This window comes from Muntiacus reevesi, chromosome 2, assembly GCF_963930625.1.
Source record: "Muntiacus reevesi chromosome 2, mMunRee1.1, whole genome shotgun sequence".
NCBI classification, from domain to species: domain Eukaryota; kingdom Metazoa; phylum Chordata; class Mammalia; order Artiodactyla; family Cervidae; genus Muntiacus; species Muntiacus reevesi.
Genome location: NC_089250.1, coordinates 96143634 through 96164930, shown reverse-complemented (window position 1 = coordinate 96164930; position 21297 = coordinate 96143634).

The following is a 21297-nucleotide window of genomic DNA, read 5'->3' as shown; positions in this document are numbered from 1 at the left end:
AACCATCTTCGAAGTCCCAATATCCAATATTGTGGGTTTTGTTTTTTTTTTTTTTTGACCATACTGCATGACACCTTAGTTCCCTGACCAAGGATTGAACTTGTACCCCTGCAATGGGAGTGCTGAGTGTTAACCAGTGTTCCACCAGAGAAGTCCTTCAGTTCCAACATTGAATTAGGCCTATGGTTGCCTTGCTTTCTTTATTTTCTTTTTTGGGACCTCAGAACATTACTGGGGAAAAAAAATCATATAACTGCAATGATTTAGTCTCCAAAAAAAACCCTTTTTGTATTTCTGAAACTTTGAAGTCTAATCATGTATTTTGTTTTGTCTTAATATTCAGTAATCTTTAAATGGATAATTTACACAAAGACTGAATAAAGCAGAATAAAATAACTCATTTGCTGGTGGTAACCTGATAGCATTATTCATGGTTAAAGGACTTTTGTAGATTTCATTTCATAATATTGAATTCTATTAAATAAGGTATTTTATACATTAAGCATTTAAATATATATATATATATATATTAATTTCAATAAGAAGAAATCTATATTCATTGTTTAAGGTAGGTAATAAGATAAATTTTGTGCTTTGCTTAAATATAGACTCTTCTGTATACTTATGCATTGTGGCTTTAAGGCTACCCCAGACTTTCTTATTTTTATTCTTCTGACTCAATGTTTTGAAATTTTGCTCTTTAAATTGTATCTTAAGTAATCATTTGTTTTCCCATTTTTTTTTTACCATACAAAAACCAATATAACTGTCAGCAAAAGATATCCTGTTATTATTAAGCTGACAATTTAATTCTCACAAAAGCCTTATCCATTTATTTTCTTGTTGGATTCTGCAACCTTAATATACTTTTAAAATACCATTTCCTTAGGTTATTTTTTAAACATTAAAACTAACTCTCAGGACTATTATTTCCTTCATGTTCATGGAGAGTTAGAAAATTATTCTAAAGTTCTATTTCCTTTTTTTCAACTTGTGTCTTACATCATTTGTACTCTGTCTAGGAGGATGAAACCACAAGCTCACAGATAACTGCCTCACTTCCTTTGCTTCTCTGACTGAGTGTGGGGAAGTACTGTCTGTAAGTAGGGCAGTCTGAGTGGATCTGGGCAGCTGGGGTGGAATTTAGCTTCTGTGACAAAGGACCAGTAGAAGTCTAGCAGAGCCTGGCATTTGGAAAGAGTGTTGTGCATCATGTTCAGATAGTCCATGTATACTTGTTTCTTTGAAAACTGGAACGATAACTTTGCCACCTTGTAAGCTGCTTGTTTAAGTAGGAAAACGAAATGAAATATTTAAAATCAGTTTAAAAAATTATCTAACTGTAGCCTCCAAGTCAAAGATTTTCTTTGTTTGGAGATTTTAAGCGTTTGAATGACATGAGGCATACTAATATCCTTGGGTAGTAACATGTACTGATTTAAATCTAGAGGTAAAGTGATATGTTTTTGCTGCCTGCCATATGACTACAGATAAGTATTTTTCCTCCTTTTCTTGTCTTAGCTCACCTTTCACTTGAATGACTTACTCTGTGTCTTATTGTAATGGAGTCAGTCATTTCTTGGAAAGAACAAAATACTTAGAATATTGCTGCTGCTTCTTTAATATAATTTGTCTGAGTATTGCTCATCTGTTTTCTCTGGACTGTAATTTCATTACACTCAAGGGCGCCAGGTCTCAGCCAAGCCTGTGTCTTCAGCCTTGAGCAAGAATCATAGTGGCCTCACTTAGGCCTCAGACACTTTTGAATGGAAAAGGAATCACTGTGCTTACATTCATTCTTTCATCATTGTTAGATGCCTTTCATTGCTTGTATCCTCTCTAGTTTTCCTTTTTCAACGTGCAATGATTCTATATTGTCGCTTGAGATGTGGAATTTGTTTATGTAAGTGTTTCGTGATTGTTAAGTATTTTTATTCTAGAAATGGAGATAGATTCTTCAACAAATTGATGACTGACTGTCATGAACATGTGTCATGAACACGTTACTGGAAGCGTGTGTTCAGTTCAGTTCAGTCACTCAGTCGTGTCTGACTCTTTGCGACCCCATGAATCGCAGCACGCCAGGCCTCCCTGTCCATCACAAACTCCTGGAGTTTACTCAAACTCATGTCCATCGAGTCGGTGATACCATCCCAACCATCTCATCCTCTGTCATCTCCTTCTCCTCCCGCCCCCAATCCCTCCCAGCATCAGGGTCTTTTCCAATGAGTCAACTCTTTGCTTGAGGTGGCCAAAGTATTGGAGTTTCAGCTTCAGCATCAGTCCTTCCAATGAACACCCAGGACTGATCTCCTTTAGGATGGACTGGTTGGATCTCCTTGCAGTCCAAGGAACTCTCAAGAGTCTTCTCCAACACCATAGTTCAAAAGCATCAATTCTTCGGCACTCAGCTTTCTTCACAGTCCAACTCTCACATCCATGCATGACCACTGGAAAAACCATAGCCTTGACTAGACGGACCTTTGTTGGCAAAGTAATGTCTCTGCTTTTTAATATGCTCTCTAGGTTGATGATAACTTTCCTTCCAAGGAGTGTCTTTTAATTTCCTGGCTGCAATCACCATCTGCAGTGATTTTGGAGCCCCCCAAAATAAAGTCTGCCACTGTTTCCACTGTTTCCCCATCTATTTCCCATGAAGTGATGAGACCAGATGCCATGATCTTAGTTTTCTGAATGTTGGGAAATGTGTGTAATATACGTAGTTTATAATTTTATTAGCATTTACCTATAATGATATGTATATGTATTTCTAATGTATATTTGAAAATTTAATAAGCCTATGAACATACATCCTTTTAAGTTAATTTGAATTAGTCTTGTTCCATTTTATTGATAAAAGGTAAATCTTTTCAAATTACTTGCAAAAGTCATCTGTTAGTAATTTAAAGTTTTCATTTAAAAATGACCAACTGTTTTGCTTTGTTATAGCATTTTCATTTATTTTATTGACTTTTATGATGTCCTATATAAAAATTGTATAGTAGTCATAATTTTTATAATTTCTAACATACAGATGAGATGTACAAAAAAGGAATGTTTTGTTGTTGAAGTGAACCTGTGTTTAGATATAAAAACATGCGCAGTTTAATGTTTAGATTACTATAGATTCTGTCTCCCCCCTTTACAAATTGTCTCAATATTTCAACTTCTTTGTTTGCTATGTTCATGGGGGTCAGTGACCCTAAAGAAGCCAGGAAATCTAAGGGAAACAAAAATTTATACTGTTTGCTGCACAGATTCAGAAAAGGATAAATTGTGTGGCCTGGAACGTTCTCAGGTACATTGGGCTGAATTCAGCTTAAGACGATTGGGAAGGTAGCTGTAAGAAATAGGTAATGCTAGCTTGACTGCAAAGATTTAGTAATGAACTCAAAACCTCAAATCCTTGTACCTTCAAAGGGAGATAGCTAAATCCTTTTAGGATGAATGTATAGATTAAAGAAGTGTTTTTCAAATTTGTGTAATGTAATTACTCCCTTTAAAAGAAAAAAATAGTTATTGTGACCTGTTAGTGTTGACTTACATTTTAAAATTTCATATTACTTAAATAGGTAAAAGCACAAAACTTGGCTTGAACGCTTTATGCTTGTAACTCTCGTGCAACTGTAAAACCCCAAACTGTTTTACACATCTCAAACACACAAACAACTCAGAGAATGGTAATGATAACGTTGCTGCAAATAAATTGCCGCTTCCAGTGCAGCTGTGGTTCTGGCCACACCCGTTATGGCCTGGGTTCTTTAGAGTCCAACATGCCCATAGTACTAGAACTTAAATGTATGGCTTGTGCTTTTTTTCTTTTGTCAGCTCACAAATATTTGAAATATTACTACCTGATGGCAGCTTGATTGTGAACATAAAATGGGTATGGTATACAGTTATAAGACAGTTATCCAGATGATTCAGAAGTTATTTGTATTAAATTTTTAGAGTTTATGTTGGGTATGGTTCAGTTCAGTTCAGTTCAGTCGCTCAGTCGTGTCTGACTCTTTGCGACCCCATGAACCACAGCACGCCAGGCTGCCCTGTCCATCACCAACTCCCAGAGTTTACCCAAATTCATGTCCATTGAGTCGCTGATGCCATCTAACCATCTCATCATCTGTCATCCCCTTCTCCTCCTGCATTCAGTCTTTCCCAACATCAGGGTCTTTTCAAATGAGTCAGATCTTTGCATCAGGTGGCCAAAGTATTGGAGTTTCAGCTTCAGCATCAGTCCTTCCATTGAATGTTCAGGATTGATTTCCTTTAGGATGGACTGGTTGTATCTCCTTGTTCTCCAAGGACCTCCCTAAAGTCTTATCAAACAACACAGTTCAAATCAATTCTTCATTGCTCAGCTCTGTTTATGGTCCAATTCTCATGTCCATACATGACTACTGGAAAAACCATAGCTTTGACTGGACGGACCTTTGTTTGCAAAGTAATGTCTCTGCTTTTTAATATGCTGTCTAGGTTGGTCATAACTTTTCTTGAAGTATGCTGTTAAAAAATGTTAAGAAGGACATTCTAGGCTATTGAATAACATTTATAGTGACATATGACTTTGCCTCAAACCCATGTGCTGTTTCATACTGGGTGAACTGAACTTGACCATGCATGAGCAGTGACGACTGAACCCAGAGTAGAGAGACTACACAGTGTGACTCATGCCACCAAGTCCTTGTGCCAGCTTGATTCCAGCTCAGCCTTCTACTTTTCAAATATTCCTGTGAACATTCCTCCTTCCATCTTTGTACTCACATGGGAGAAAAGAGAGAAAGGAGGGTTACCTGAGTGCAGAGGGAAATACACTGAGAGAGCAGCTTTCAAAAGGAGATTAGAGTTTATTCAATACTTTTGTCCTCAAAAATCTTTATTTTCACAGTGAACACTTTTGGGGAAGGTCAGAATTTGGAAAACTGTTCTGAGGAGAGGTCAAATTTAAAGGCAATCCTGTAAGTTATTTACTGTTTTATGGTTTTTCAGCCTGTTGAGGTGGAAGGGTGGGATCTTTTGTCTCTCAGGAGTGCTTTTTCTTTGTTTCTTTTTTTTTTTATTGCCTCGCTGGGTTTTTGTTGCAGCGCATGGGCTGGGTCTTCTAGTTGCAGCACTTGGGGGTTCTCTAGTTGTGGAACCCGGGTTCTAGGATTCCTGGGATCAGTACTTGGTGCACACAGGCTCTCTAGTTGTGGCATGAGGGCTTAGTTGCCCCACAGCATGTGGGATCCTAGTTCCCTGACCAGGGATTGAACCTGTGTGCCCTGTATTGGAAGGCAAATTCTTACCCACTGGACCCCCAGAGAAGTCCTCCTTTTCTTTTTACCTGTTAAAAAAAGTTTCTTAGCAAAACATGTGTGCAGCAGCAATTTTTAAATCTTCAGCAATTAATTCATCATCCTATCACAGAACTCTTTCAAGTTTTCCGGGTTTTAGGTAGGTGGGCATTGTCTACGTGCAAATGTGATTGTTGCCAAATTTAAATGATAGAAATGTGTATTAGTTGTCTTTGTTGAGTAAAAAATTACACCAGAACCCGGCAGCTTAAAACAGTAAATATTAATTATTTCACATAGTTTCAGTGGTTAAGGTGTCCAAGAGCATCTTAGACCCCTAAACATGAATCTGAGCAAACTCCAGGAGACAGGAAAGGACAGGGAAGCCTGGTATGCTATAGTCCACGGGGTCACAGAGTCAGACCCGACTGAGGGGCTGAACAACAGCAGCATCTTAGTTAAACTATTCTGGTTTGTGATTCCTCATGAGATTACGGCCAAGATGTTAGCTAGGACTGCAGTTTTTCTGCAGACTTGACTGCAGATGGTTCACTCACATGGCTGGCAAGATAGTGTGGGTCATTGAGAGAAGGCTTCCCTTCCTCACCATGCGTACTTGATAGGTGCTTGAGCATCCTCACGATGTGGTCCTCTCCGCTGTACTGCTGGGATATCCTTACAGTGAGGCAGCTGGCTCCCCCCACAGCGAGTGATTACAGAGAGGGTGAAGCTGGAAACTCCAGTGTCTTTTATGATTTGACCTCACAAGGCACATTCTTTCATTCTCACTGTATTCTTGGTTGAACTGACTACTGGGTTATATTGGTGAGTGAGAGGCACATAGATATACACTCCTGAGCTTACAGCTTGTAGCCCACCCAGGGGAACATGCACCTCTTTATTTTTTTAAGAATATTTATTTTTAAAATTTTTGTTAATTTATTTGTGTGTGCTGGTTTTTAGTTGCAGCATGTGGGACCTTTAGTTGTGGCATGCGAACTCTTTGTTGTGGCATGTGAGATCCAGTTCCCTGACCAGGGATCAAACTCACTCCCACTGCACTGGAAAGCAAAGTCTTAACTAGTGGACCACCAGGGAAGTCCCTCCCAGGTGGCTTTGATGCTGTTGGTATGGGGATCGTACTTGGAAGACCAGTGCATATGAGCAATCCTCTCCCTTGGCCTATTCCAAATGACCCTATTTCACTTCCTAAGAAGAGGGAGAAGAAGGAAGCTCAGGGAACATAAGTGCTCACTTTCCTCCACAGTCCTTGTGTATGGACTATATATCTTAAAAAAAATGCGTGTATATATATATATATTTTGTCAAAGTATAGTTGATTTACAATGTTTGAGCTGCATAGTAAGGTAATTTCAGTTATACACATATATTATTTTTGAAATTATTTTCCATTATAGGTTATTATAAGATATTGAATATAGCTCCTGTGTAAAAGTGCTAGTAGCTTTGAACCCAGGGTTCAAACCCACGTCTCCTGTATTGGAGGCAGTGTCTTTACCATCTGAGCCACCAGGGAAGCCCATAGTTTCCTGTACTATACAGTAAACCTTTGTTGCATGTTGCATATTGATTTTTTAAATTAGAAATCTAGCATTTTATTCATACTAAGTCAAACAAGTGGAATCAAAACATCATAAATTTTTTAGTTTGGCAAAAATTCATGTTTTCTTAAATATGTATTATGCATATTATTTATATATATGTGTACAAAAGCATGACTTCCCTGGTAGCTCAGATGGTAAAGCGTCTGCCTACAATGCGGGAGACCTGGGTTCAATCCCTGGGTTGGGAAGATCTTCTGGAGAAGGAAATGGCAACCCATTCCAGTATTCTTGCCTGGAAAATCCCATGGATGGAGGAACCTGGTAGGCTACAGTCCATGGGGTCGCAAAGATTTGGACACGACTGAGCGACTTCACCCTCACTTTCATACAAAAGTGTTTCTACTATGCTTGATGAAGGCTTGACACAGAATATCTAAGGAGATGGAGAAATTGGAAATTATAAACTAAATGAAATAGAAACACTGAGTATGAAATTTTAAAAGTGAAATAAACTAGATAAAAGTAAAAGATCATCATGTATGGACCATGAAAAGTGAAAGTGAAAGTTGCTCAGTCATGTCTTTTGTGACCTCATGGACTATACCATCCATGGAATTCTGCAAGCCAGAATACTGGAGTGGGTAGCCTTTCCCTTCTCCAGGGGATCTTTCCAACCCAGGAATCGAACCAGGGTGTCCTGCATTGCAGGTGAATTCTTTACCAGCTGAACTACCAGGGAATCATCATCTTTGAAAAACAGAGAGTTCTTCACCACAGGAAAATGAAAACCCTCAGTAGATCATTGAGAGAGACTGGATGGAGCCCATGAAATGAGTTTAAGCTGCTGCCTGCCAAAAAGCAGTCAAAGAATAGCTTTTGGAACAAAAGGATGGTTTCCACCTTCTTTACTCAGAGTTCTCAGGTGGATATAGTAGTGAGAAAGCTGCTCTGGAAAAGTGCCCTTCTCTGCTTGTAGCACCCAAGTGCCATCAGTTCAGCTGGATATGTTTGTGACAACACCACAGGTCTGACCATTGAGACCCTTTCTCAAAACCAGGAGATCACAGGCAAAAAAGTACAGGCCCTCAGAGCTGCAACTACTTCACTTCTTGTGTCTGAAGAGTCTTTTTTTTTGTTTTTGTTTTAAATCTTGGACAATGGTTTCTTCTTCTTCTTTTTTTTTTATGGCTATGTTTTAAAAATATTCATTTTTCTTTATTTTATTCATTTAGCTGTACTGGGTCTTAGCTGCAGTACACGGGATCTTTGATCTTCCTTGTGGCATGCAGGATCTTTAGTTGTGGAATGTGGATTAGTTGCAGCCTGAGAACTCTTTAGTTGCAGCTTGTGGGATCTATTTCCCCGCCCAGAGATTGAACCCTGGCCCCCCGCATTGGGAGCGTGAAGTCTGAGCCACACCAGGGATGTCCCTGGACAAAACTTTCTTCACAGTAACAGGCTAAGCCTGGCTGATATATACTTGCTTGAAACTATTTTTCTGTGAAAGTGAAGTTCACAGTGTCCTTGCCACATTTCTCCCATCTAGCGTAAATGAATAATATGCTATGATTAAGAAGTTCCTGGCACCTGGTAGCAAGAGCCCACCCCCCCCCCCCCCCCATGTCAATGATGTAAAAACAGTCCACCAGATCTTTATGCTGTAAAGCCGGTATTATTTATATCTGTGAGTCGGCTGCCCTCTGTGGATGGCTGTGTCTCTTAAGTACTATAATCATTGCCACACTGCAGTGGTCCCCAGACCTATGAATAGTTACTTCCTAAGTCATTCTTACATTTCAGGGGCACCTTCTCCACTCAGAATCTAAATTTTGTCATGAGTAATTGGGAGAGAAGGCAGGCCAGGCTTTAAATCCCCCCTAATCTGATGAGTTATTTCTGGCTTCTCTGGCTTCTCCTCTGCTGTGAGGAAAGTGAGCACTTATGTTCCCTTAGCTTCCCCCTTCTCCCTCTTCTCAGGAAGTGAAATAGGTCATTTGGAAAAGGCCAAGGGACAGGATTGTCATATGCAGTGTTCTTCAAAGTGTGATTCCCCAGACCAAAAGCCTCAAAGCCACCAGGAGAGACTTCCGTGGTGGTCTAGTGGTTAAGACTTTGCCTTCCACTGCAGGGGATGCCAGTTCGATTCCTGGCGGGGGAGCTAAGAGCCCACATGCCTCTTGGCTAAAAAATCAAAATGTAAAATGGAAGCAACACTGTAACAAAAATTCAATAAAGGCTTAAAAGTAAGTGGTCCACATCAAAAACATATTAAAAAATGCCACCTGGGAATTTCCTAGGTACGTAATTTTTTTTGTTACCACCCAAATCTACTGTATTCAAAGAGGATGTGGGGGTGGGGGAGTGGGGAGTTGGTTCTTAGCAGCCTGTGGTTTAACAAACTCCCCAGGTGATTCTGTTGCAAGCTGAAGGTTGAGAAGCACTGTCTTAATCAAAAAGAGACTTGGGCATTCCAGAATAGGGGAAATTCATATCAATTACTGGAGACAGGGTTGACTACGTTGCATGGCAGTACAGGCTCTGAACCTACTCTTGAGGCCCTGGAGATGTCCCCAGTATGCCTCTGTGCTCAGTGGAAAGAAAACGAGGAAGGAGAAGGAGTTGTGGTGAGAACATGAATTGGAGTGGTAGAAATGGAGACAGCTTGAGTAAGACATATTGGGTTATAAGGAGGAAGGGAAAAATGACAGGGTTGTAAAAGTGTACATTGAGACTTCCCTGGTGGTCCAGTGGTCCATGCTCCCAACGCAGGGGGCTGGGGTTCAATCCCTGGTCAGAGAACTAGATCCCACGTGCCACAACCAAGAGTTCTCTGTGTGTGTGTGTGCTGAGTTGCTTCGGTTGTGTCCAACTTTTTGCAGCCCTGTGGGCTAGGTAACAGTACTGGCATGGGGAGCCAGTCCCTCCTCCAGGGTATCTTCCCAACCCAGGGATCGAACCTGGCATCTCTTAAGTCTCCTGCATTGGCACTCGGGTTCTTTACCACTAGAGCCACCTGAGAAGCCTGCACCTAAGAGTTAGCATGCTACAACTAAAGATCCCATGTGCTGCAATGAAGATCCAGTGAAGCCAAATTTTAAAAATATATATACATATATATATGTATAATACATTAAAGACCTTCCAGAAGAGAGCACACAATCCTATATCTAAGACTTGATGTATTTTTAAAGATGAGATATTTAATTTTTATGAAAAGTTTTAAAGATCATTTCACTGCTTTGCTTTCCTTTTTTAATACTCAAAAAACAGTAAGAATTGTTCTGTTTGGCAAAATTTGCTTTGAACATGAAAATGTTTTATTTAATTCGACATCTGTAACACATTTTTGCTTTTATTTGTAGTTGAGAGCATTCTTATTTGACTATGAGGAGGAGGCCTTTCTACATCCTCTTAGGAAGAATTGTTTTCTCTCTAACATCTGGCTCATCCCTGCAGTGGGTTCTCCTCCCCACTCTCATCTCTGATGAATGATAACCACATGTCTGTCCTATTTCCATGGGTGTGACTGGATCTGAACCCCATTCCAACCGTGTAAGGACATATAGCAAAGGAAGCTGCAGCTGCTGCTGCTTTGGCCAGAACGAGGGAAGGGGACAGACTACCTGACAGCATTTTCACTGTGGGTGTTGTGTGCTCAGTAGCTTAATCATGTCTGACTCTTGTGACTCCCTGGACTGTAGCCTGCCAGGCTCCTCTGTCCATGGAATTATCCCAGCAAGAATACTGGAGTGGTTTGCTATTTCCTTCTCCAGAGGGTCTTCCCAACCCAGGGATCGAACCTGAGTCTCCTGTAGCTCCTGCATTGGCGGGCAGGTTCATTACCACTCAGCCACCTGGGACTCTGCCTGTCGGTACAGGAGACGTAAGAGACACGGATTTGACCCCTAGGTTGGGAAGATCCCCTGGAGTAGAAAATGACAACCCACTCCAGTATTGACAGAATAATCTCATGGACAGAGGAGCCTGGCAGGCTATGGTCCATGGGGTTACAAAGAGTTAGACAGGACTGAATGATTCAGCACACAGACACAGATTTTCAAAGCATAGAGACAAGGGAATTAGATCTATAAGGATCTCAGTAACTTGCCAAAGAAAATATAAATTAAAAAATTTTAGAGACTGAACTTTGCTTTTACACCCAGAAATCTAATCCATAGCTAATAGCATAACTGAAGAAAATTTAAAATATGCATAATAATCTTGTTTCCTGGTTAAGGTAACAGGGCACTTGTACATTTTCATGTCTTAGTATGCGAAGTGTTGTTGCATCATCACTTAGCTGCCTTTGATTTGCTGAGTGTAACTTGTGTTAAGAGCATATGCATCACCTTCCTATACAACACAGATGATTCAATTTCTTTTTGATCTTTTCCTTATTAAAATTTTTATCCAGAAATAAAATTGAGAAGAAATTGGGGTTTCTTCTTTAGTTGATGCTTCTAGGTTTGCCAGCTTTAGCAAATAAAAATAGAGGGTGCCTAAATTTGAAATCAGATAAATGATAAATAGGGTTTTGTCTTTTTGTTTAAGTATGTCCCATGCAATATTTGAGACATATTAAACAGTTTTTCTTATCTGAGATTTAAGCTTAACAAGATGTCCTGTATTTTAATGTCAACTCTAAATTCCTAGTAACTCTAGAATTATGTCTAACCGTTACAGTCATTGCAAATTGCTGGAGCTGGTAACCTCTGCCCCCCCCCCCCCCCAATTATGTGTCTATTTATTTTTAATTTGTGGCCTCATCCTGCAGCATGTGAGATCCTAGTTCCCTGACCAGGGATCGAACCCACACACCCTGTGTTGGTAGCCAGAGTCTTAACTACTGGACCATTGGGGAAGTCCTTGAGCTATTAATTAAAAGTTTCCTGAATTACTTATAGCTCCTGCCACAGTGGCTCAGATGGGAAAGAATTTGCCTGCAATGCAGGAGACCCAGGTTTAATCCCTGGGTTGGGAAGATCCCCTGGAAAAGGAAATGGCTACCCACTCCAGTATTCTTGCCTGGAGAATCCCACGGACAGAGGCACCTGGTGGGCTGCAGTCCATGGGGTTGCAAAAAGTCAGACATGACTTAGCAACTAACACTTGGATTAGATTGACTGTGGGCGATCTATAGTTTTAAGCACCCACTGTTTTCACTCGTCAAGAAATCAGGTTAGAAAGCAAGGAATGAGAGTGATAGATTATAGGGATCATCCTGAAGACATTCTATATTTTTTATGCAATAATTTTTGAATAGGTAATACATTCACACCTGTTTTTTCCCTCTGTTTTAGGTTTTCTAAGCTTATAATAAGTGACCCATTGGTGTATTTTTTTTTTATTGTGATGAAATATACATAGCTTAAAATTTGCCATCTTAACTCCTTTAAGTGTACAGTTTAGTGGCATCAAGTACTTTGACATTATTGAGCAACAACCAGCACCATCCTCCTTCAGAACCTTTTCATATTGCAAAACTGACACTCCATACCTATTAAACATTAACTCCTCATTCCTCCGCTCTATCCAGACCCTGGCAAACACCATTTTATTTTCTGATTGTATGAATTTGACTGCTCTAGGTGCTCCCATCTTTTGGCTGTTGTGAATAATGCTATGAACATGGGTGTAGAAGTTCTTTGGGTGTATGCCCAGAATGGAAATTGCTGGATCCTATGATAATCCCAGATTTCCTTTTTTTCTGAGGGCACTGCTGTAGTGTTTTCTAAGGCAGCTGTGCCATTTTACGAAGTTCTCATCAGCAGTACACGAGGGTCTAGTTCCTCCACATCCTCAATGACACTTTCATTTTCTGGGTTGTTTTGATTGTAGCTGTCCTAACAGGACAGCTGTGAGGCAGACACCTCTTATTTTGTTCAGTCCTCATCAGACAGGATGATGAGCATATTTTAGGTTCTTGAGATATGCTTTTTGAATAGAAGTCATTTTGATGTTTTTGTTGTGTCGTGCTGTCTCCCATAGTTAAAAAAGAGAGAGCAGTACTACCTCTTTAAGTAGTCTCTTTGCCACCCCATGGACTGTATTCCACCAGGCTCCTCTCTCCGTGGGATTATCCCAGCAAGCATAGTGGAGTGGGTTGCCATACCCTCCTCCAGGGGATCTTCCCAATTCAGGCATTGAATCCGTGCCTCCTGTGTCTCCTGCATTGGCAGGCAGATTCTTTATCACTAGTGCCACCTGGGAAGCCTGAAATAGTAGTAAACTTAAAACATAAATTCTTGCAGTCCTCAGAGAAGGAGCTTTCTTCCCATTTTGTTGATGAGGAGCCAGAAGCTTGGTGCTGTTCGGCACCTTTGCATAGGGAAAATCTGAGCACCTGGTTGGACTGAGCAAGGAGCTACTGAGTCATTCCAATCCACATTCTTCCCATCTGGAGAGGAAACGCTTTCTGTGTCCCTATTTTATGACAGGTTCCCATAACATTTATCATTGATTCTGTGGCTGTCTTAAGGCTTATTCTACGTGAATTGCATATTATATACAGAAATAATTCACACTTGTCTTATTTTATTCTTCTTACCTTCTCTTACTCAACCTTTGGCATCTGTGGGCTTAAACATATTTCAACTGGGACTTCCCTGGTGGTCCAGTGGTTAAGACTGTGTGTTTCTACTGTGGGGGACATGGGTTCGGTCACTGATCGGGGATATTCCATATGCTGTGTGATATGGCCAAAAAAATGTATTTCAACTTGATTTCAAAATTAATTATTACTTTATGATTAAATTGAGCATTATCATTTATATGGCATGTAGCAAATACCTCTACAACATCTTCTGAAAATATTTTATAGGTACCTTATTCAACAAAAGTCATTATTAGAATTTTGAGTTTTTACACTTTTAAATGGCTCCTAGAGTCAGTGATTTTTTAGATTTTAGGTCTTTCTGAATTGTTGAGTGTTCTGTTAACCATTTTGGCCTACAGTGGTTTCTTTTAAACTAATTTATTCTGGTTTCTGTCTGTGCTTTGAGATTTTGAATGGCTAACTTTGCATGAAACAAGCTTACACCCGGATCATCTGGTGTATCAAGGTGACCTATTCTCAACTTATTTGATTAAATGTCTCTTTCTCAAATATTCTCTGCTATCTGCATACACACATATTTACCTTCACCTAGATATCTTGGATTGTATCTTAGATTTAAGACAAGGTCATTGCTTCTCAGTTTTCAGCTCCTTGTTTCACAGAATGTGACGACAACAGTCATTTCAGACAAATAATAAAATCATGCCACAATAAAACCTCTTTTGTACTTTGTCCCAACTTGCCAGTATTAGTACAAGAAATGTGACACTGAACTCTGCTTGTTTATGAATCCCAAATACTGAGGTTTGAAATTCTTAGAAGTGCTGGGTTGGATTTTTGGCTGAGTTAGCATCAGGATTTGTGCAGCCTCCTGTGTCCTGTTAGGCCTTCCTCCCTGACAGCGCCTATGGAAAACTGTGTGGGTGGCTGAACGGTAGTTTGCTTTTCTGTTCTCAGCACGGCTATGTGACCTTGGGAACCAGCACAGCACAATGGAGGAAAAGGCAGATGACCCAAGGTGCATTTGGTTTTGAGTTAGCCCCTTCATCTCTCTTTATCTCCTGATTTTAAATAGTACCATCTGCCCTGTTCTAATTACCTCACTGCTTACTATTGCAAGGATAAATATTATCTGCAAAGACTTTTTGTAAATTCAAAAGCCCTATACACAGATAATTTTTATGTATTAATTTAGAGAAGTGGGTTGATGTACCATCTACTTAGGGCTTCCTTGGTGGGTCTGGAAAATTCATAAAGAATCCTCCTCAGTGCAAGAGACATGGGTTAAGAGGGTTTGATCCCTGGGTCGGGAAGATCTCCTAGAAAGGCAAATGACTCCCCACTCCAGTATTCTTGCCTGACATCTCATGGACAGGGGAGCCTGGTGGACTATAGTCCATGGGGTTGCAAAGAGTCAAACATGACTGAGAAACTAAACAAACCACCTATTTAAGATGAGAGAATTAAACTAATTTATATTAAGTAATGTTTTTACAATTTCAAGATGTTTTACATATAGGTCTCATTTGAACATTTTAGCACTATTGTGTAGTAGGAAGAGATGTGATATGACCAGACCTATTCTGGGAATAAGGAAACTGAGGATGTTGGTACCCTGGCTGACAGTCATTCCAACATCAGGAGTCTCAGGGTTAAGATCCCAGGGCCTCTCTGCAGCCCTGGGTCACTGTCATCACCTCTGCTCTCTATTCATGCTCATGAATGGGTGGAAGAAAACCATCATTTGGTGGTTCTCTTATCTCCTTTCAGCTGAGCCCTGTAACACAGGTAAAGATAGAGCTGCTTGGGTTGAAGCAAGAGACAAGGGGCTTAGGGACCTGTAGCTTCAAACCTGGAGCCATTGCACTGGACTTTGCCTCTGGCTTCTCCCTATGACCTTTCTATAAATTTCAGGAGCCAGCAACTTTTCCTCATGTGATGCTTCTAGTAGCTTCTTGAATCAGAAATATATACTTCTGGTGGTCAAGAATACATACCAGGAAGGGCTCAATAGCAGAATCTGTTTGGGGACAGGGGAGGAATGTGGTTATTTGCATAGCAAACATCTTTACATGGATTAGCCATTTACTGGGGGGGAGGAGTAGTAACATGGTGGGAGGAGTTTGTGGAAGGAGTAGGAGGACAGGAAGGCTTGGAATTACCTTGGACTCATATTATTTGACTTCACTTGTTTCCCCAAGTAGATTGTTCTTTAGGACTTCTCAAGGACCTTATGTAAGGCTTATTTATATCTCACAAGGTCCTACAGGGTGTCCTGCAAATATTTGAGTGACCAAATGAATAAAACATAGAGTGAAATACTAGAATAGTTTAATAGTTAATCTTTTTTAAAAATTTAATTGTTAATAAATAATAAAAAATAATAAAAATTTAATTGTTAACTGGAAGATAGTTGGTTTACAATGTTGTGTTAGTTTCTTCTGTACAGTGAAGTGAGTCAGTTATGCATATATACATATCCACTCTTTTTTAGATTCTTTTCCCACATAGGTCAATTCAGAGTATTGAGTAGAATTCCCTGTGCTCTACAGTGGGTTCTTATTGATTATTAATATCAATTTTATGTACAGTAGTGTGTATGTATCAATTCCAACCTCCCAATTTATCCTTCTCCACTATCCCCTTGGTAACCGTAAGTTTGTTTTCTATGTCTGTGACTATTTCTGTTTTGTAAATAAGCACATCTGTACCATTTTTTTTTAGATTCCATATATAAACATATTTCAGTGTCATATCTTTTTGCCTTTTTGTATTGTTCCTGGGGTTCTCAAGGCGAGAATACTGAAGAGGTTTGCATTGCCTTCTCCAGTGGACCACATTTTGTCAGAACTCTCCACCATGACCCGTCCTTCTTGGGTAGCCGTAAACGGCATGGCTCATAGATTGATTGAGTTAGACAAGGCAGTGGTCCATGTGATCAGTTTAATTAGTTTTCTGTGATTGTGGTTTTCATTCTGTCTGCCCTCTGAAGGCTTGTGGAAGCTTCCTGATGGGAGAGACTGACTGTAGGGAAAACTGGGTCTTGTTCTGATGGGCGGGGCCATGCTCAGTAAACCTTTAATGCAATTTCCTGTTGATGGGATGGAGCTTCGTGACATTGTACAGGAGGCAGTTATCAAGACCATCCTTAAGAAAAAGAAATGTAAAAAGGCAAAATGGTTGTCTGAGGAGGCCTTGCAAATAGCTGAGAAAATAAGAGAAGTGAAAGGCAAAGGAGAAAAGGAAAGATATACCAATTTGAATGCAGAGTTCCAAAGAATAGCAAGGAGAGGTAAGAAAGCCTTCCTCAGTGATCAGTGCAAAGAACTAGAGGAAAACAATAGAATGGGAAAGACTAGAGATCGCTTCAAGAAAATTAGAGATACCAAGGGAACATTTCATACAAAGATGGGCTCAGTAAAGGGCAGAAATGGTATGGACCTAAGAGAAGCAGAAGATATTAAGAAGAGGTGGCAAGAAGACACAGAAAAACTATACAAAAAAGATCTTCATGACCCAGATAACTGCGATGGTGTGGTCACGCACCTACAGCCAGACATCCTGGAATACAAAGTCAAGCGGGCCTTAGGAGGCATCACTATGAACAAAGCTAGTGGAGGTAATGGAATTCCAGTTGAGCTATTTCAAATCCTAAAAGATGATGCTGTGAAAGTGCTTCACTCAATATGCCAGCAAATGTGGAAAACTCAGCAGTGGCCACAGGACTGGAAAAGGTCAGTTTTCATTCCGATCCCAAAGCCAATGCCAAAGAATGTTCAAACTACCACACAATTGCAGTCATCTCACATGCTAGCAAAGTAATGCTCCAAATTCTCCAAGTCAGACTTCAACAGTATATGAACTGTGAACTTCCAGATGTTCAAGCTGGATTTAGAAATGGCAGAGGAACCAGAGATCAAATTGCCAACATCCGTTGGATCATCAAGAAAGCAAGAGAGTTTCAGAAAAACATCTACTTCCTTTATTGACTGTGCCAAAGCCTTTGACTGTGTGGACCATAACAAACTGGAAAATTCTTCAAGAAATGGGAATACCAAACCACTTTACCTGCCTCCTGAGAAATCTGCAGGTCAAGAAGCAACAGTTAGAACTGGACATGGAGCAACAGACTGGTTCCAAATTGGGAAAGGAGTACGTCAAGGCTGTATATTTTCACACTGCTTATTTTACTTATATGCAAAATATATCATGCAAAATGTTGGGCTAGATGAAGCACAAGCTGGAATCAAGATTGCTGGGAGAAGTATCAATAACCTCAGATATACAGATGACACCACCCTTATGGCAAAAGCGAAGAGGAACTAGAGCCTCTTGATGAAACTGAAAGAGAGTGAAAAAGTTGGCTTAAAATTCAGCATTCAAAAAACTAAGATCTTGGCATCCAGTCCCATCACTTCATGGCAAATAGATGGGGAAACCATGGACATAGTAACAGACTTTATTTTTGGGGGCTTCAAAATCACTGCAGATGGTGACTGCAACCATGAAATTAAAAGACGCTTGCTCCTTGGAAGAATAGCTATGACCAACCCAGACAGCATATTAAAAACCAGTGACATTACTTTACTAATAAAAGTCCGTCTAGTCAAAGCTATGGTTTTTCCAGTAGTCATGTATGGATGTGAGAATTGGACTATAAAGAAAGCTGAGCGCTGAAGAATTGATGCTTTTGAATTGTGATGTTGGAGAAGACTCTTTTGCGAGTCTGTTGGATTGCAAGGAGATCTAACCAGTCCACCCTAGTGAAAATTAGTCCTGAATATTCATTGGAAGGACTGATGCTGAAGCTGAAGCTCCAATACTTTGGCCACCTTATGCGAAGAACTGACTCATTGGAAAAGACCCTGATTCTGGGAAAGATTGAAGGTGAGAGGAGAAGCGGGTGACAGAGGATGAGATGGTTGGTTGGCATCACCAACGTGATGGACATTAGCAAACTCTGGGAGTTGGTGAAGGACAGGGAAGCCCAAAATGCTGCAGTGTATGTGGTCGCAAAGAGTTCTAGATGACTGAGCAACTGAACTCAGTTGACTGATACATAAGCGTATCAGATGAGACTTGTCTTTTTCTTCCTGACTTCATTCAGTATGACAGTCTTAGGTCCATTCCTGTTGCTGTAAATGTGTTGTTTTGTTCTTCTGTATGACTGAGTAATACGGCATGGACATGTGCACCACATCTGCTTTGTTCGTTCATATCTTGGTGGACATTCAGGCTGTTTCCATGCCCTGGCTATTGTATATATTGCTGCAATATTTGGGTAAGTGTATCTTTTAGAATTATGATTTTCTCTGAATATATGGGATTGCTGGATCATATGGTACTTCTATTTTTAGTTTTTTAAGGAACCTCCATATTGTTCTCCATAGCGACTACCAATTTACATTTCCATGAGCAGTGTAGGTGGGTCCCCTTTTCTCCACACCCTCTTAAAAGGCTGGTTTAGTAGTAGAGTTTATTCTAAGTTTTTTGAACACCAATTATGTATTAGACATTGTCTTAGAGACTCAGATAATATAGTGAGCAAAATAGGTCCCTATACTCTTGGAACTAGCATTTATGTTTTACTTTAGAAAACAGATATAAACATCGGGAAGAAATTAATTGATAAAGATGTTCATCTAAATACAACTTGCTTGAGAAAATTGTTAGTGTATTTTATATATTTGTCTTAATGACTCATATGTTAGGTACATGTTATAAAGTGATGACAATAATGAATGTGTATGCAAATATATGTATGTGTATTTACAAGTAAATTAGATTGCTAGGATCTGGTTCTATGGATCATACAGCTTTCAGTTTTTCAGTTTTCTCCAGAATTTTATGGCAGAGAGATTTATAAAGGATTCCTTGTGTTCTAAGAGCTTCATGTTATCCATTTATTGTTTAAAAATCTTTTAGTGTATAACAAATGTATTCATCAGATATGAGTTAAGCACACACTAAATTGACTTTAGATATCAATATATCAGTGAGACAGTTGAAAACATTTCTGTCTTCCCTCTCAGCAGGGCAGTTGCAGAATTAAAATTGGCTAGTATGTCAGTTGTTTTCTTAATCCTTTATTTTTCTTCATTTTTATCAAAATAAAAAAGACCGGTAAAAAGGAGGTAAAGAATGTGTTCACACATTTCCTGATTTATTTATAATTCATATCATTTTATGATATGTTCTAATGGATTTTTCTTAAATATGTTGCTGGATATTTTTAAGATCACATCTTAAGCCTTTATTCCCTCTCCTGACAGCCTGTGTGGTATAGCAGTTGAGAGCTAAGACTGGGATCTGGTTCAAATCCCAGTCTGGCTTTGATTGGGGGATGAAAGTGCACATTGGTGTTAGAGTCAGCTCAAAAATTGAATTAGAAGAAGTAATAATGCTTTTGTAGCTGGACTGAGCCAGATGGAAGGTGATGGTGCCAAGGGGCATCTTGTGGGTGGCAGGGCATCATTTGTATAGACATGGTTTGGGGATGCTTTTTCTTAAAGCTACAAATGGAAACAGACTATTGGTCATTCATCTGGGAAATGGCAACTTGGGTCTTTTAAGTCTGTAGCATTGCAAACAGTGAGCAGGTCCTTAGTGTGCTCGGAATTCAGAATCCAAAGTTAAAGAGACAATGGGAATAGATAAGAAGGATAAAAATTAGTAAAATCTCTCTGGAATGGGCTGTTATCCACAGCAAAGGTATAGAATAGACAACTGAAAACAATACAGTTTTTATAGGCATAAAGAAACTAGAAGGGCAGATGAGTAGGGCCTTATAATCTGTATCTCTAGGCATGGTGCTTTTTACAAACTGATTGAGATTCCCTAAAGTATATTATCTTGGTAGAAGGAAAGGAATACCTAGAAATTATAGTAGTTTTATTTCTAGCTCTTGTTTTTTCATTTTCTGAGCAGCTGTTTCTTATGATTAAGGATTTAGAAGATTAGACATACTATTTCAGTAATGTTTACTTATATATTTATGTTGTTTTGATCATTGAACATAAAACTGTAACCTGGACATTGTAGATAGTCTTTTAGAAAAAAGTCACCTTCCTTCTTTCTACCCAACTTCCATCGTTATTACTTCTCCCTTCATAGTCTTTTACATTGCCACCAGAGTCGTCTTTCTGGTTATTTTACTTTCTTAAAATAGAAACTTTTTTAGTGTTTCCCTGTTTTCTGTAAACCTAAGCCTGAACTCCTTGGTATATTTTCTGACTTTGTTGGTTGGATGTCATTCAGTGGTATGCCTGTGTGCATGTGCGCACATGTGTGTGCTGTTTATAAAACTCTTTTTAAGTGTTTTCTACTGTTCCCTTGATATTTTGAGGCAATACCAACTCCTGATTTCTGAGAAAATCCTTAAACACTTATATTGTTCAGCTCACACCATTTTCTTGGCCTCTATAATGCTCTCTTCTCCCCTGTCTAGAATCTTACTTCTGCTTTAAGACCTAGCTTAAATGTCACCTCTGCTGTGAAGCCTCCCTAATTTAATCCAGGATGAGAATTAATAAAATGTTCCTTTCTTTATGAATTTTCTGCCATAATCCTTAGAAGAGCACAACAGAATTCAGAGTAGCTACAATATATTATCTCATTAGATCGGCAAAGAAACAAGAATATTTAACCCTATACTCAGGCAGAATGGAAATGACCCTGCAGACAACTCAGATCTGTGAAAAAAGAAGGAAGAGCACAAGAAATAGTAAATAATGTAGGTAAACACAAAACACTAATCAGTGTTACAAATTTAATTGTAATCAGACAGGTGTTTTAGTTAGTTGTAAGCATGATGGTATTAATCCCTAGACTAGGAGGAGCGAAGCTGCTAGCTGATGCATATTTGCATCCTAGAAAAGTGCCACTTATACACACAGATAGG